This window comes from Corvus moneduloides, chromosome 1 (assembly GCF_009650955.1).
Source record: "Corvus moneduloides isolate bCorMon1 chromosome 1, bCorMon1.pri, whole genome shotgun sequence".
Taxonomy (NCBI): Eukaryota; Metazoa; Chordata; class Aves; order Passeriformes; family Corvidae; genus Corvus; species Corvus moneduloides.
Genome location: NC_045476.1, coordinates 135,661,385 through 135,674,186, shown reverse-complemented (window position 1 = coordinate 135,674,186; position 12,802 = coordinate 135,661,385). Strand labels below are relative to the sequence as shown.

General features: G+C 40.3%; 1 long non-coding RNA gene across 1 annotated transcript; it reads right to left on the bottom strand.

The window, feature by feature from the left end:
• Positions 1-3,534: 3,534 nt before the first annotated feature.
• On the bottom strand, positions 3,535-10,016 carry LOC116453220. The gene is made up of 2 exons (XR_004243715.1): positions 9,031-10,016; positions 3,535-6,578 (listed from the first exon to the last, which is right to left on the bottom strand). It is a non-coding gene; the product is annotated as an uncharacterized LOC116453220 (long non-coding RNA).
• Between the last annotated feature and the right edge of the window lie 2,786 nt (positions 10,017-12,802).

Genomic DNA, 12,802 nt, shown 5'->3' with positions numbered 1-12,802 from the left:
AATATACGCTTTCAGTTATGAGAGAGTTCACAGTTCCACTACTTTTTCTGTGATATCTCAGGAAATCTCCAAAATTCTGTCACCCAAGCTGCCTGTCAGAACAACATCGACTATGTGGGAGCACAGCCCTCATCTTCACTGTCTTCTCACAGCATCTCATCCAATGTGAAATCTGACCTAATCTGTCCCCAAAAGCAGCTGAGTAAGAGACTCTGTACAAGTTTCAGTAAACCATTAGAAGACTGTTTGAACATTGAGGCAAACCAAAAGGAGATTGTCTACTTGGGAATTCAAAATATAATTTTCTTGATATATAAAAACATTTGTTAATCTAAGTGTTTCTAGATGAAATACATCTGCTAAAAGAAATCCCATGCGTTTTCTAACTTGATGGGATTTCTTGGCTTGTTTTACTAAATATGACATTCCTAAGTATGACTTTTACCCTGAAAAAATCTACAGAATGAAAAGAGAACTAGTTTTTGTTGCTAGCATGGTATGAAAAATTGGCCACCCCAATACACAGCACTCTGCAGTTTTGCTTAGATATCATCCATCTCCCTGAGTTTATGGTAGGTTTCTCATTCCTCCCATCATACTCACTGATTACTGCTGCTTTTACCTGAGAAACATTTAGGATTCATCTTTACTCTTTACCATGCTGAGACAATTACTCAGAACACAGCAGTTTCCAGAGCTATTCCTTAATTACACTCATTGCTAAAATAATGGTTTGATTTGATAAATATCTTTAATTTGAAACTTTCATGTCTCAATATCTGCACCACAAGTAAAATGCTGAAATCCCACTAACAGGATGGAACACATCTAACAATATACCTCTGCAATGAGGAGATTTTTTTTTCCTTGTTCATTACTAAGCCTTAACTTCTCCTTTGGGTTCTGTTAATTCTCAGAGAAAGAAAAGCAAAATAATGCAGAGAGGTGCAATACACAGGCATGGTATGAAGTCACAAACTGTGGTTGCCATAAAATAAATGGAAATTTTCAAGATGAAGTAAAATGATGGGGACAATGGGAGCATTTCTTACAGATTCATTGTAGAAATTGCAACCAGCATCCAGCTGAAGACCAAGTTCAGCATGAGGAAACTGCTCCCTAAAAGACCTAGCAAAGATTAAAGCAGATCAGCTAATACTAGCTGGAACAGGAGTATTTTGGCTTCAGCTGGGTTATTCTTGACTTGTGTCTTTAATGGGTATTGTTCATATTTGTTTTTTCTTGCAATCTGAGTTACGTAAATTGCTATGCAAGCACAAGATAATGTTTTCAAATAGGCTCATTGACACATTAATCTACAGCACTATAATCAGCCTGAAGATCAGATTTTTATTTTTTTCATTAAGCAGTGAATGTCAGCTCCTTTGGGCATACAAGGTGTCATCAACTTTATGCCAGCTTTGCTGACTCATATAAATATCTACACTTGTAAGCATTCATTTTCTTAGAGCTACAGCACATTATGTACTAAAGGAGATCAGAAGTAAGCAAAATCATCTGGAAAATACAGTCTAAATTTATATTGCTTCTGCTGAGAGGATTAATTTAGCTGTCTGGAGATAGAATATATATTAAGCCATTAATGTTTATAACTCTAGAGACACAAAATAACTCATTTTACACCACCTATCATTACCACACTTGTTTTGTTTGTATGTTCTCAAAATGTTCTTTTACCTGAGTGCTGAGAGTACCCTGAAATTATTAAGTACCACTATGTTCAAGAGCAAAAGCATTCTGTGGTTTGAATTTCTTGAACCTTTGAGAAAATTGGATGCTTTGTTTTTCAGTTGAACAGCACAGACTGAAAACAAACAGCACCTTCCTTTACTAGGGATGTGTGCTCTTAGCTGCTTTGATGGCAAGGTATATAGACAGTATTATCTGAACTTATGCTACTCTTTCAAAGTCTCAGCTGCTGAAGTATCATTTCATAAAATCTGAGCGACTCCCTCATTTACTGAACAACACCCAAGGGCATCACAGGAGGACAATGCCACTTTTGCTGCAGTGTAACACTGGGGCAGAGAGTATGGGTCATTTTGGCAGCCCCTCTCTTCTTCCCAAGTCATGTGGGCAGCAAAGAAACATGGGAAGAGACAGAAAAACTGCATCATAGTGGAAGGATCAGGAAAAAAAATTGGATTCAGTCTTGGGGAGAGCTTTAAAATATTGAAATAGAATATTTTATAAAGAGAGTTATCCCTTGACAGATAATTATTCTATATCTTTGTCTTTGGAAATGGACATAGACAAAATCTACCTCTCTGTGGGAGAGAGGATAGCCTGAATTCCATGTAAATTGACAGATGACTGGGTTCAGCATGTATCTGTAGATTTATTGATGTGGTCTTATGATGTTTTCACTGCTTCTGAAGTCAATTTTCACTAAGTCTTGAAAGTAAAGCTTTTGAATTACATATTGTCTCCTTCTGCACAGAAGCTGAACAATGGTTCCAGCTAGTTAAGGACTGAAGACAAGGAGCTATTCAGCTCGCCCTGTCAGATGCAGAATAGGTCCTGATTTTATTTATCTTTTTTACTGCACTGTCTTCATTCATATTTATCATTTTGAAATATGTTAGAAAAACTTAAAACTTTTGCATTTAGGTGGTTCAGGGAAATAAATGGTAATGGAATTCTGAGGCATCTCTTTTTAAGGTCATCAGAACAAAATTGGTATGGGTGAGCCTTTATTCTTCACAGCTACAAAAATTAAGCTGACAGCCTCTATCTTTTACAAGTGGACTCCCTTCTGTGAGTATCAGTAGTGAACAGAAACATCTGGTAACTATGAACACTGTTTCACCTGAATACCAGCTTTTATGGTGTTATTTCAATAGTTCTTGATTTGATAGTTCACTGTAATATTTTATATTTTCACAGCTTTATCATTATAATAGAATAAAAATATCTAGATTCTCACTGCCAAGAACATTTAAACTGACATTAATGCTGTTCTTTGCACACTTCTAATCATAAACTGACTAAGAGAGAAAACCAACATCTGTATGCCTTTATAAAAAACAGCTATTTTAGCAGAAAACAACTATCTATTAAACTGGTTAAATGCAATTTTAAATACTTTCTGAAGAAGTATTCTTAAGAATACACAAGTTCAGTAAACTTTCATAAAGTATGAGAAATCTATTTTAAATTTTAAGCAATAATTTCACTGCATCTGTACACCTGGCAAACTAAATTTGGCAAACTTTGCAGTTTTCTCATTTGAACTGCATCTTTAATATCAATCTATTCCAGTGTTTGTAAAACTATACAGTGAGGAAGATATTAGAACATTAGTATCCCAGTGTTTGCTCTGAAAGAAATCAACCCAGCCCTGGAAACTTTCCATCAGGAATTTGACAAAACACTATGCTGAATTCAGTGAATAACAGAAGTTACTCATTTGAAACTGAGGTGTTATGACCATGCTGTTACCAATCACACATTTGCTGGTCTAAATGAAGTGATGCCTTTTTCGTTGGTCCTAAAATTATGAGCCAGACACAGTTAGGGTGATAAAAAGGGGTTGCCTTTATAAAGATCCTTAGGTGCACAGTTCATCAGGTGGAAAACGCTGAAGATGCACACACAGCATAATGAGTATACAATTTTTATAGGTTTTGCAAATTAGCATATTTGACAAGAATCACCAACTAGAATTTTAATTGGTGAGGTAATTCCCCCTCGGTTCAAGCCCCTTCTAAATCTTCCCCCCTCAGATGGGAACTGAACTTTGTTTATAAGAATATATCTCAAAGAGCTGGTCTCAACCTTGGTTGACAGGAAAAACCAAGATAGGATAGGAGCCTCGGACCCCCAGCTTGGAACCCTTTGGAATGTATTTTGTTTTTCTGCCTATCAGGTAGGGTAAGAAAAAGTACTGGAGCTAGCTTGAATACAATAATAGACTTACAAATATATGTGCAAAGAATACAGAGAATATATGAAAGAAAAAAGGCAAGAAATCAATTCGGCATCATAAGCAAGGACCAAAAGGAAATCTGAGTCACACAGAAAACAGAGCTTAAACTGCATTGCCTTCCAGTCTCAGATGTACAAGTAAGCAAGGGTGAATGATATCTTGAGGCCCAATACTACCCTACTGCTGTCTTATGACCTAAGTAAACCTTTTAAAAGTCAGATGACGTGCACTCAGCATATATTTTTGTGACCACATTAAAAGTTTCCTTCTTAAGAAGAAACACACCTAGGAACCTGAGTGCCACAAACTCAGCTTTGTAATATTCTCAGCTGAGTTGTTTTGACATGTTACAGACCCAGGTAGAGCACCTGAGCAACCTGTTCAACACAGAAGCCTAAAAGATGGGGAGAAAAAGAAAAATTCTGATGCCCAGAATTTATTAATATTTTCATTCAGGCATGTGACAGAGGACCCCAACTGTTGGAAGTTCCAAGTCTCCACAGACAAGATAGCATTTTATCTGTGTAATGTGTCCCGTGCAATTTCTCAAACTGTAAGGGGTGAGGGAAGGAAAACTCTGCTTCCTCCTTCTTTAGGCTGAAAAGCCACACGGCAAACTATCAGATTATCACACCAACAAGCAGGAAAGTGGATACACAGTGAGTGAACTCCAATATAGAACCACCAGGGTACAAACTCCTGATTTAGGTTGCCGGGGAACAGCGCTGGCAGGAATGCAGCCAGAGCCCATAAATGCTCTGAGTGTTAGGCAATGACTGACCAAAGCTTTTAAAGGTCTAGCTGTGAGACTACAATGACCATTGTAGCACTCAAACGTTAAATCTCTGTTCATCCCTCACTAGATCTGTCACTGGTGGTAGGCCAAGGAAGAACTTTATGGACTCCAAATCCTGAAAAACTGTAATGTTGACTACCTGGATGAACAAGTTTGAATAATCTTCCACAGCCACAAGAAAATGCAGCATAGATGTGCCTATTTTTACTTCATACACTCATTTCATTGAGGAATATTATCCAATTTACAACAAAGTCTGCAAGTCAGGGACCATATCAGAGTAAAACGGACTAAATCAATCTAAGCTAACCTTAGGGATAAACTGAGTTCTCTCTGATTTATAACGGTACCTTCAAAGGATGGTTAGATGTCCACAGTATCTGTGTTAACCTCAAATACATATTATCTATAGGAAGTAGAACACTGTATATAAGTAATTTTGAAGGAAAAGAGAGAAGATTTCTCCAGGCAGTTTTCTGATGGTCAGTGAATTTTTTTCTGCCAGGATTACAGTCTTGCATTGGACTTTAAAAGAAAGTGGTCATTTTCATTAAAAAAAAAAAGTTCTTCTGATGGGGAAAATGTGTATAATGGGCAGGAGCTGATGACATAGGATTAAAAACAGAATTTTCCCATTATAAAAACCCTCATACTGTTGGCAAGATATGTCATGTTTTTCCTCTCCCTTCTGCTGAAGCATTAGACAAAGAGACTGCTGGAAGTAGAATAATGGACCTGAAGGACCAAAAACACAATCTGGTGAAGCAGATTGTGTTTTTGTATTCGGAGCTATTTGACAAACCACATTGTGAATGGAGTCCGCAAAATCAGTACCTTGATAACCTTTAAACAGGGTTTTATATTGGCCAGATGGATCAGGGCAGAACCTAGTCAAGACTGGGGTCTCGTTCAGCTAGGTAATCAAAAAACATGAGAAATTAGGGCTTGGAGGTGAAACAAACATTAAAATTACAGTGTGCTATTAAACAAAGTGTAGAAGCATCTGTACAAGCAGAGAGAAATTATCCCTACAACTTGAACTTCTGCCACCTATTGAGAAGCTTTTCCTCCAGAGCTCAGTCTCTAAGGCCCCTTCAGAGGGCTCTCAGTCCACAATTACAACACTCTAAAATGCTATGGGACACAAGAGATCGACAAAGCTTAGGTATTTGCTTAGCTGGCTATTGAGCACCCATCACAAAAAAAAATTTTCCTGCTTTCATACCCTTGTATCCTTCTTCACCACACATCTAAATCTGTTCTTCCAAGGCTTTTCTAGAGCAGGTTCCCGGAGCAGCCGGCCAGGTGCTCTGTTAGCCCTGGCCAACAACTTGCAGCTCCATTTGTAACTTGTTTGGTCTCCATTTGTTCAGATGGAGACGTTACTATGCTCCCTGCCTTGTTGCTTGCTATGGCCAACACATCTCAACAAAAAATATTAAGTAGAATGTCAGAAGGATTTACTGTTGCAAACATAAAAAAATCATCTTCATCATTATAAGATATGAATTGCATTTTGAACTAGAGTCAGAGGAAGAAACTTCAGCAATAAAAATTAACAATGTATCCGTTTATGGCCTTACAGTCCATTGCTTATTGAGTTAGCTCAGTTTCCTCTTTGATGGAATCATAAAGGCTTCAAGTGGAAAAACAATTTGAAAGACACATTTGTTTATGATCTTTCACTACTAAGAACCCATCTTTCAGAAAGAAGTGCGGTGCAGAAGACAAGCTGCCTTCACTCAGCAGGGTGTGCTGCGTGTACAGGAGTGCTGAGAAGAAACTCCTCAGAACAGGCACTTTTTCAAGGTGAAAGAAAATCCTTGTCAAATCCTGGCAGTGAAAGAAAATGAGAAGGTATGATTAATAGCATCATTAAAAGTAACAAAATAAACCATGAAAACTTAACAATCTAACATCATGCAGGGAGCCTATGAATATGAAGAATCCATTTAATTTATGTATGTTTTAGTGGTTTGCTACATTTCTAAAGGGTATGCAAATGTATTCCCCTTTTGACTGAGCAAAGTTTCCAACACCGGATTATACAAATATCCGCTATCTCCCTGTGCATTCCCACTGGTACGAATAACACATTCCATGGCTATTTAAGAGTTGTCAGTCCCTTTTCCTTTTTCTTCACTGTAGGAGTGGTTAGGCATTGGAATAAGTTGCGCAGGGAAGTGGTGGAGTCACTGTCTCTGGAACTGTTCGAGAGGTGTCTGGATGGGGTACTTGGGGGTGTGGTTTAGGAGTGATTATGGTGGAACTAGGCTGACTGTTGGACAACATGACCTTGAAGATTTCTTCCAATCTTGATTCTGAGATTCTGTAAATTAAGTTGGGATCTTGGCTCCAGTTTGCACAAGTAAGCAATACTGATTTCAGCCACTTGAAAGAAATACACTTAGTATAAAGAAGAGAAAACCCACATAGAAAGCTTCTTTGCTTTGTTTAAATCAAGATGTTTCTTCTACTTTTTTCTTTTAGAAATGGCAACACGTGTTTACAAAGAAAATAAAAATAACCCTTTAAGTAATCAGTTTGTTCCCTGATCCAAACAATTGATAAAACCTTTTCCTGCTGGAACTTCGAACAGAACCATATTTTTATTATTAAATATTCATTTTGTATGGAGGAACCTGCTTAAATTGCAACTTATTAAAGAGATACAGACAGGACTCACTGGTACTTCTGCATTACATGATACACTAAGTTGGAAAAGGTGTCGTAAAGGATGCTCAGTTTATTGTTTCTATGACACAAAAGCAATAAATCTGGTTGAACGTAAATCCAAGAATATTCCAGAGAGCTACATAACTGTTAGATCAATGCAACTTTGTTCTGCAACTCCAAGCAGAATTTCCAAATTTCTAGACAATACATTATATATCTCTAACCATACTCCTGCAAACACACATTCTTCTAGCTCTAACTCAGATCCATTTTCCCTCTCTATCATTCTTAATTTTAATTTCTTTTTATGTACACAATATAGGAAGGGACACAAAGCATTGTTTTATAAATTACCTCTGTCCAGGGAGAACACTTTCTAGTTTCACAGAATGGAGAAAGAGGTAGGTCCAGGCAATCAAATCAGTCAAATTAAGATCCCATTCTTCCCTTAAAATTCATTTCCTGACACACAAATTCCTGCCACTTATTACTCTCAACTGCCCAGGCACTCCTGTGTAGGGAATACTTGACAAAACATTGGCAGTACTACATGATGGATCTTCTGACTCAGGTAAGACCAGACATCCCACCAGCTCTCATTTAAATTTCACACATTTTTCATTTCCTCATTCTGGTAACATCACAGATTTCTCTTAGTACTAACTCATAAGTCACTTTTTTCTGCCATTGCACTGTCATGACCAATCTCACTTTCCTCTTCCTAAAACTCGTGTGCAATATTTTCTCTCCCCATCACCCACTCTTTTTCATCTTTATTTTCTGCTGTTTTCTCCACTAATTCCCTGGAATTTATTGCTTCCTTTCAGCATCCTTTCTTCTCGTCCCTGAAATGACTGACATTACTAGAATTCATAAACGTGTATTTCACAATTCATGATAAAATAGAAAAAAAAAATCAAAAACAAACCTGAGATTTTAATAAAACAATCTCACAGTTACTGTTATAGAATAGAAAAGTTTAATTTCTACGATAGCATTGTCTTTATCCCTGAGGCTGTTTGCATTTTTGCTATCTATATGGTGGTTATTGAAGATGATCAGGTCATGTTTCACACTAGGTCATCAGACTGGGTAACTGGAAGCTCGTGTTTGACCAGAACAATGAAATAAGCATTTTAGCAACACAACTGGACATTTTTTAATACTTCAAATTATTGTCATAATGAAACTTCTTTTATCGGTTAGGTCTTGATGTAAATTAGCAATGACTAGCAGTTATGACTTAGAGCAATAAATAAACAAACAAAAAAAACCATATCTTGTCCCAACTAGAGGTTTATCTGATTGCCAGAATTAGGTATATAATAATAAGAGGCATGATTTCCTTGGGGTTTTGCTGCTGCTTTTATCTTTTTGCTATAAGAACTTTAGAAGAAAATATATCTTCTAACCATATAACCTTGGCTTGTGTTGTGCTGCATCTCAAAAGAATTTTACCAGAAAGGCTGGCATATTTTTTAATCTACAAACTATCCTCACACCCCTTAGGTTAACCAGCTACAGTGTTTCTGTCATGTACCATGTTGTCTGTTTATCTCTAAATTTTTGAAAGTACATAATTTTATAGATAAATATATCTTAAACATACCTTGCAAAAGCTGATAGCAAACTGCTGATAGGGAGGTCAGTTATCCCAGCATTTTCGTATACCCTGTACTCCTGTAAAGGTCAGTTTCCTCTCGGTTTGAAAACTCGAAGGCTGCTAGAAGGCACAGTATATACAATCATAGAATCATGGAATGGTTATGGTTGGAGGGAATATATAAACTGAATGCTAATGAGACACAGAGCATTGTATTCTGGCACAGAAGATTTATATCATTTTTCTCTTAATACAAGCTTAACTGGCTATTTTAAGACCCCAAGACAAAAATTAATAGTTCATGTTTTTCCTTATCAAATCCATCCTGTGAGACTACACAAGATAATTAGACATACAAGAGGATTTCAGAAAAAATTAAAGAAATTTATGTCAGGGCTGGCAGGCTTAAAAATTAAGCACACCTGCTTGGCTGTTGTAAGCAATTGTGTTTCCTTGCCCCACTAGTCTGCCTACTAGCAACATTCTTTGTAAACCAGTGAAGTGCAGAAACATTGTGAATATTTTGTCAGTGCCTCTCTGCCTTTAAAATTTATAAAAGGTGGCTGTAATTATAAATCCTTACAGTATTAATTTTGTTAGGGTGTTATTTAAATAACTGACTCCTTATACATAACTTGAAAATTAAGCTTTTAATTTAAATCTTGTGAATCAGTCTTTTGTGACAGGTTGGGTATACAGGCTGTCTCTCGTGGGGTTTTCCACAGCCTGGCTCCAGGACACATCAACTCAACTTCTGCTGAATTGAATGGGAATCGATTCATGCAATTCCCATGACAGTGAGTTTCGCTATATGTGAATCAACACATACAGGTAACCAGGGTGACCACCAAACCACAGCGGAAATGCAAAGAGTAGATTTGTTTCATTGCCTCACTAACAGTGCCAGGTGACAGAGACACGGGGACACAGGCTCCATTAGGTTTAGCTAATCCTAGCAAAAAGCTAAAGCAAAATCTAAAGCAGAAAGTGGACACTAATGTGTTGGGGTCCCTCCCCTGCCATGTAGCCCTGGGAGAGGGGCCCTGAGGGCACAGAGACGGGGCTTCCCTGTCCCTGCTCAGCCTCGTTCCCATTGGTTGGTTTGTGTTCCCTGCGCGGGCAGAAGGACCCTTGGTCCCGTGACTGGAACAGTTCCTCCGCTGAGCCCCGGCCTTGCGGCTGGAGAAATAAACATCTCTCTGAAACAGCTATCAAGAATCTGTCTGTCCATATATATTTCCTTTCCACGGGACTCCTGGTTTGATATATGCGTGTTGCAGTATCCCCACTGCAACAAATGGTGGAGAATGAGAGCAGAACGATCCCCGATCCCTAAGCGACTGATTTGTGTGAGTAAACCCTGGAAACTTTGGATTCCTCTTCTTGGTTTTGCTTTGCTATTCCATATCTAAACTATGGAGGAACCGTGGGAAGACTCTTGGCTCTCAGAGCCGCATATGGACATTTATCTTAAACTTAAAATGATTCTTGAACAACAATTTGTAAATTTTAGCTTGATTCAAGCTCAAAAAGAACTGAAACACTTCCTGGCATGGTTGTTTAAGAACTTTTTCTATGTTTCTTGGGATTTAATTCTTACCAAGGGCTTTTGGAAAACCGTTTGGACACAGTTAATACTGGAGTCAAAATATATGCCGATGGAAGAATATTTTCGTGAATATTATTTAGTTACCGAGACTGTTGAGCAATGTCAGCTGTGTCCTGGCGAAGGGAAGCCTGGCGCAGGGACCGTGCGGCCCAGGCCACGTGCACCGAGCGCTCTGCGAGCAGCAGCGAGGCAGTTCCCGCGTGCGGGCGGAGCCAAGCAAGCCGCAGTGTCGGCGGCGGAGCGAGGCGCGGCGGGACCCGGCAGTGTCTGCCCGGTCCGGCGCAGCGCGTGGTGGAGCGAGCCCCGTGAACGCCCGACCGAGAGGGGCGGCGCGCGGGCAGCGGCTGGCGGCAGCGGCGGTGGAACGGAGCCGCGCCCAGCCGAGACGCGCGCTGGAGCAGGGCGCGGGGGGGTCGTCGCCCGGGGGCCCGGCCGAGACGTGGATGCAGCGCCCGCCATCGGCAGCGAAGCTGCGACCAGAGGAGGCGACGCACGGAGAGCTGAGCGGCGCGGCCCGGCCCGGCCCGCGCAGCCCCAAACGCGACCCCGGGAAGAGCGCGCAGGCACCAGCAGCCCCAACAATTCCAACACGGGAGCGACTGAAGGAGAGAGCAAAGACGCAGCAAGACAGAAAACAGCAGCCACTCGGAAAAAGGAAAAGATCATAGTAACTAAGACCTTAGGGATAGTAAAATGGTATAATGTTAAGCAAAATTATGGTTTTAAAACAAGGTGTGACAACCAGCAAGACATATTCGTGCATAGAACTGCTATTAAAAAGAATAACCCTGAAAAATGCATCCCAAGCTTGGGAGATGGAGAGGTGGTGGAATTTAAAATTATACGAGGTAGAAAAGGGTTACAAGCATCGCAGGTCACTGGGCCTGATGGTGTTCCTGTAAAAGGCAGTATATATGCAAAAAATCGTAGTCATGTTAGACAGTATCTCTATTGTAAAACCCCCCTACAGTCTCCCTTTCCTAATCCCACCTTTCCCTTTTACCCTATGTCCTATTACCCCCAGTGTATTCCCAATCCGTTTTTTCACCCATGGTTTCCCTCACAAAACCATGCTTTTGCCAATTGTTTCCCCAAAAATCCCTTTCCAATGCCGAGTGGGGGATGAAAAGGGGGAGGGAAGAAGTTAAACCCTCTCCTGCCTCAGTTTCCCCACAAAGCATGCTCAGAGAGTTCTGTCTCCCTTCTGTCAGCCCTAAGATGTTCCACAGAATCTGTTTGGACATTTAAAGACTCAGGAGGGTGGCTTGTTTTGTCTTGAAACTGTTCTTGTAATGTTTATCCAGTTGTTTTCATTCTCCTTTTATTAAAATAAAACGGGTGAGGTGTTGGGGTCCCTCCCCTGCCATGGAGCCCTGGGAGAGGGGCCCTGAGGGCACAGACACGGGGTTTCCCTGCCCCTGCTCAGCCTCGTTCCCATTGGTTGGTTTGTGTTCCCTGCGCGGGCAGAAGGACCCTTGGTCCCGTGATTGAACAGTTCCTCCGCTGAGCCCCGGCCTTGCGGCTGGAGAAATAAACATCTCTGAAACATCTAGCAAGAATCTGTCTGTCCATATATATTTCCTTTCCACGGGACTCCTGGTTTGATATATGCGTGTTGCAGTATCCCCACTGCAACACTAATGAGCACTAGATTCCAGTATACCCTTTCCTGAGAAAGTAAGCTGCATAGCAATCACAGAACCCTGCTCATTACTAATTAACTACTAACAGATCTAGATTCAGTCTAGCACATCCCAATCAAACCTGTCATTTTCTCAAACCCTTCGCAACCCACACTGGCCACCAAAAAGGACTGTTGTTGTTTAACCCCGGCCAGCAACCAAGGCCCACATAGCCACTCACCCCCTCCCCCACAGCAGCAGTGGGGAGAGAATCAGAAAGGTAAAAGCTAAAAATGCATGGGTTGAGATGAAGATAGTTTAACAGGGAAAGCAAAAGCTGTGCACCCAAGCAAAGCAAAGCAAGGACTTCATTCACTGCTTCCCACGGGCAGGCAAGAGTTCAGCCATCTCCAGCAGAGTAGGGCCTCATCCGTGGAATGGTCACCTGGGAAGACAAATACCGTTGCTGCAAACGTTTCCCCCTTCTCCCTTCTTCCCTCCACTTTATATACTGAGCATGATGCCGCATGGTTTGGAACATCCCTTT